Below are 5,267 nucleotides of genomic sequence, written 5' to 3' on the forward strand. Positions count from 1 at the left end.
TAATTTACTTCTTATTGTATTTTATTCACTATTTCCCCCTACTGGGCAGTGATCTTCGTCTGTCTTGTTCATAGCAACTAGTACAGTGCCTGACACAGAACAGTCACTCATGAAATACATTTTGAATGAATTAATGAATTTTTCACGTGGATATTTATATAAATGCCAACATACAACATATTAGACATGTAATTCATTTACTCAACAAACACTGATTAAACATATATTCAAGCCAAGGCCCTGGATCAAACCCTGAGACTTGCTCCTTGCTGCCTTGCCACCTTTGAGAAGGGAGTTTTGCTGTGACCTTAACTGTATCAGAATTGAAAGGCTTGGCTTCAAAGGTGACTCATCAGAATTCCAGGAATTAGAGCAAACTCCTCACCAAACCCCACAGGACCCTGTGAAGATCAGCTGTGGCCTCCCTTCTTTGGTTCCTGGGACTCTGAGCTTGCTCCTGCTGTCCCAGGACTTTCGCCCCGCCTGCCTGGCATTTCCCCTTTGAGGCCACCAGGCTCTTCAGCGTAAACCAGTTCAAAATCAGACTCACCAACTCTGCAAGAGACTCTGTGAAGAGAATGAAAAGACAGACCACAGCCTAGCTGAAAACATTCATAAAAGACATATCTGATAAAGGATTGGGATCCAAAATATACAAAGAACTCTCAAAACTGAGCAAACAAGCCAATTAAAGTGTAGGCAAAAGATCTGAATGGAAACTCCACCAAAGATGATCTGCAGATGGCAAATGCGCATATGGGAAGACGCTGAAAATCACATGTCATCAGCGGATTGCAAGTTAGAGCAAGAAGGAGATATCACTACGCACCCACCAGAATGGCTCAGATCTAAAACACGAACACCACCAAAAGCTGGTGAGGATGTGGAACGATAGGAGCTCTCATTCACTGCAGGTGGGGGATGCAGAACACGCAGCCGATGTGGCAGTTTCTTACACAACTAATCATCCTCTTACCGTATGATCCAGGAATTATGCTCCTTGGAATTTACCTCAGTGAGGTCGTGACTTATGGCACATAAAATCCTACACCACAACGTGGGAGCAGCCACCATATCATTTGGTAGGTGAATGGATAACTCGACAGTGAGACATCTAGATATGGTAATATATTTAGCAATAAAAAGGAATGTGCTACCAAGCCACAAAAAGACATGGAAGATCTTTAAATACATATTCTAAGTGAAAGAAGCCTATCTGAAAAGGCTACATACTGTGCGATTCCAACTCTGTGACATTCTGGGAAAGGTAAAACCATAGAGTCAGTAAAAAGGTCAGTGGTTGCCAAAGGTTAGAGGATAGGGAGAAATGAATAGGTGGAGCATAGGAGAATTTCAGGGCAGCAAAACTATTCTATATGGTTCTACAATGGTGGGTATGTGACAGTACACATTTATCAGAACCCATAGAACTGTACGACACCGAAGGAAACCTAATGTAAACTCTGGACCTTAGTTAACAATAATATGTCAATACTGAGTAATCAATTGTGACAAAAGCACCACATCAGTGCAAGGTATTAATAATGGGGAGCTGTCCGGAAGGGAGTATTTGGGAACTCTGTACTGTCTTAATCAATTTTTTCTGGTAAAACTAAAACTGGGGTAAAAACTAAAATCTCTTAATTAAAACAACAATATCAGCAACTCACCAATTAACTTCTCAAAGCCTCTTCCTGCTCCAATGTGTTCTATCTCAATCAAAGGCATCATCAAGCATCCGATTATGTAAGCCAGAAGCCCAGGAGCTGACCTTGATACCTTCTCTCACTCAATTCTGCATCTTTTAATCAGCAAGAGTGGTGGCTTTAACCTCCCAGACAATTCCGAACTCATCCTCTTGTCTTCCTCTCCTCCACCACCTCCCAGTTCATCAGGCAGCCCACGGACTGCAGCAGCCTTCTCAGTGGTCTCTTTCCATCTTGAGCCTCCATTCATTTCCATGTTGTATCTACCACGGCTTCAAAATACAAATGTGAGTTTCACTCCCTGCTTAAAACCTTAATGCCTCCCTGTGCTCTTGGTGGGGGTGGTGGGTGAAGAGAAAGCTTCTCTTCAATGTCTGTCCTTGCCAAGTTTTCCAGGCTTATTTCCCACTGCCAACTACCCCACTCCCCAACCCTTGTGTATGGCATGCATGCTGAACGTCATTCTGTTTCACTACTAATTGGCAAACATTCTGTTCCTTCTCTCCAAACAATTCCTTTTCCTTTGTCTTCACTGGGTACCTTCTACTCAATCCTTTAAACCTCAGTTGAATTCTCACTTGTTCAGAGAACTCTTCTCTGACACCCCCAATTGGATCAATTGCCACATTTATGTTGCCTGCAACTTGAAATTGTGTTTGTGATTGATGGATGTCAGTCTGTAGGCTGCACAAACTGGATAGGCTGTAAGCACCATGAGGGTAGAACCGAGTCTCCTTTTGCTGGTCATTGTTTCTCATGCATACAGCACTCAAAAAATACTTGTTGATGGGTGAGTAAATTAATGAATAAAATGTCATTGATGATCTTAAAGGTGGTGAATACCCACTGAAGCCTTCTCCAGTGGCCACCATCTTTGCTCTTGGTTTAAAGCAAATGAAGAGACTGTGTCCTTCGCTCAGGGAGTGGGGACCTGTTTGAATGATTCAGAATTTCAGAGGGAGTGTCAAGGCTGTTATTTTAGAATTCTCCTTTTTCTGAAAGCTTACTGGTGCAGCTGCAAGTACTCACTCCATCTGTGATCTCATTCAGGGAGGGAGCGTTTTGGATTTAAACACGTTTGGCTGTTGAAGAATCCTGATTGCAAAATAGGGTGACTTCACACTGTTCTCTTTTCCCTTAGAATAAGCACAGTTCTCTTCAAGCTGGCACACCCGGGCCAGCAGTTCCCTGAAGGAACAGAAAAACAACACTTAGGAGATGTTCAGTCCCAGCTCATCAAAGGTCCATTGTCACAGGGGTTTTGTGTGTCCATTTTTCATCAGTTTTCTGTGTCTGTCACAATGTCCCATTACCAGGCATTAGGTTCCCCAGTGTGGATGAAGTTACTTATTATCACCTTCCTGGGTTCAGATATCCCCCCCCACTTTTTTTAACTGAAGTCCCATTCTACATAGCATTTGGAAACTCCATAATCCCCTGTATCCATGGGCTCTCAGAGGCAGCTGGAATTCAGTGGGCAGATCTATTTGTTTTCATATTCCATTCATTTATTCATTCAACAAACATACAGAGCCTGCAAGATGGCAGGCATTTACTTTACCATAGGGATTTCCTTGGCCCCCAATGATGACTTCTTTCTCCTAGTGGAGAGTGAGCTTTGCCCATCCCGTTCACAGCTGTATCTCAAGTACCTAGAATAGTGCCTTGTTGAGTGAATACACATGAGTCCTTTATGTTAAATGTGCTTCAGATACCTTCCTATGCTTTGCCTGTACAGCATTCAGCCTCCATGTTCCCTTTTTTGGGGGGATTAAAACCCTGGTTTTCCATGGGAAAAAAGTCCTCATCACATTCTTCGCAGGCCAACACTACCCCCAAGGTTCACGTCTCTAAGACCGGATTCCAGGTCTTTTGCTGGAACTCCTGGGAAGAGAAGCTCTCCTTCCAATGGACTTGAAACTGAAATGAAAGTCTGTCCCTTCGGGAGGCCACTATGCGGTGACAGCCTGGGACTGGAGCCCAGACTGAGTAAAGCAGAGCTTAGGGAAATCAAGAAACACTGAGCTTGAGGACATTCCTTTTCCTGCTTTTAGCTGGTGTCTGTCTGCATTAGTTTCCTAGAGCCGCTGCAAAAAAGTACCATTAACGGGGTGGCTTAAAAATCCGGTCATTTTGGATTAGGGCCCACTCTAATGACCTAGTTTTAATTTGGTTACCTCTATAAAGACCCTAATGCAAATAAAGTCACATACACAGTTACTGGGGTTAGGCCTTCAACATGTTTTTTGGGGGACACGATTCAGCCCATATCACATTTCTTGCAGCTCAGAGCCTTAGATGCTTAAAGTTTCAGGTCCATACAACACATTGTATATTTTGCAGGAAGCCATCCAAATAAATAGCAGAAATTTCCAATTCTTTCTATATAATTTTTCCATGTAATTGGGAAGAAGGAGGCCAGAAATAAACAACACATTGTATTTGGGGGGATGAAGACAGCACTGAATATTTCATGCACTATATATATTATCTAATTTATTATATAGACATGATAGAGTATACATTTTATACATATATGTAAAGATATATTCCATCTTCAGACTTCTACCTATCTGTCCATTCATCCACCATCTACCTGTTAATTATCTGTCTACAGTTATTTGTATCTGTCTTTTATCTATGTATCTGTCATCTCCACACTTACAGTACAGAATGCTTCAGTTCTGTAATTTCTTCTTCTTGTGTTAATCCTGGTATTTAAAAAAAATCTAACTTCTATTGGTCCCCCCAGAAGGATTCTCTTTATTTACCTGGTGCTGTTGAAATCTCCCGCAGGTGTGGGCCACCCAGCCCAGTGGCTTGAGATCCGCGGTGGGAGGGGCCGAAGGTGGAGCTGGAGGCTGTCCCAGGCGGGGGCGGGGGTGGGGTGGGGAGCTGATGTCGCAGACAGGCATGTCCTTTGTGATGGGTGCACTGGGGCTGCACTGACGGGTGACGTCGGCACTCTTATCTTTGGCTGGCTTTTTAGTGAGCGCGCAAAGGACAGCAAGTCCTGTTAGACACGCTTCTAGGTGCCGAGGACACAACAGCCAGCAAGAGAAACACAGACTTGGGTCTTACAGGGCTTACATCTTAGTGGGGTCTCCATTTCATTGTGAGGAAGCCCATGCAGTCCCATGAGCCCCCAGCCTGATAACGGAGATCCTCTATCTTCCCCATGACGGCCAGACCCCCATGGCCCGCCTCAGCCTGTAGCCTGGGCTGCCCCAAGTTGGGAAGTTGGGAGATGTTACAGCCTCTTCCCAGCTTCTCTGTTGCCTCTTTCACGTTGCCCCTCGTCCCCCGGAACGGGGCTCTGGGCCGGCCTTGGCGTCCTCTGGTCCAGTCCCGCGTGCTTTCTCTCCGCCTGGACGAGGACGGCGTCTCTCTCACGCAGAGGTGGGCTTTCCCCGACTCTTTGTTTCGTGTTGTCATTTCACCTTGCTGCGTGAAGGTGATGGATGTCTGCCTGGCGCCTCTTTCTCTCACCAGCCTCCTGTGGATTTTACGTCAGCTAGACCCTCTTCCCAAGGGACACAAATAATGGCTGGTTTCTGTTGT

At 44.7% G+C, this 5,267-nt stretch overlaps 1 long non-coding RNA gene across 2 annotated transcripts; it reads right to left on the reverse strand.

The window, feature by feature from the left end:
• Positions 1-237: 237 nt before the first annotated feature.
• Positions 238-4,546, reverse strand: LOC140848734 (uncharacterized). 2 transcript variants are annotated; one of them, XR_012129847.1, is made up of 4 exons: positions 4,478-4,546; positions 2,736-2,894; positions 1,671-1,978; positions 238-567 (listed from the first exon to the last, which is right to left on the reverse strand). It is a non-coding gene; the product is annotated as an uncharacterized lncRNA (long non-coding RNA). The 2 variants fall into 2 exon arrangements; XR_012129848.1 differs by lacking the exon at positions 4,478-4,546 and adding an exon at positions 3,268-3,785.
• Positions 4,547-5,267: the final 721 nt, after the last annotated feature.

This window comes from Manis javanica, chromosome 4 (genome assembly GCF_040802235.1).
Source record: "Manis javanica isolate MJ-LG chromosome 4, MJ_LKY, whole genome shotgun sequence".
In the NCBI taxonomy this organism is placed as follows: Eukaryota; Metazoa; Chordata; class Mammalia; order Pholidota; family Manidae; genus Manis; species Manis javanica.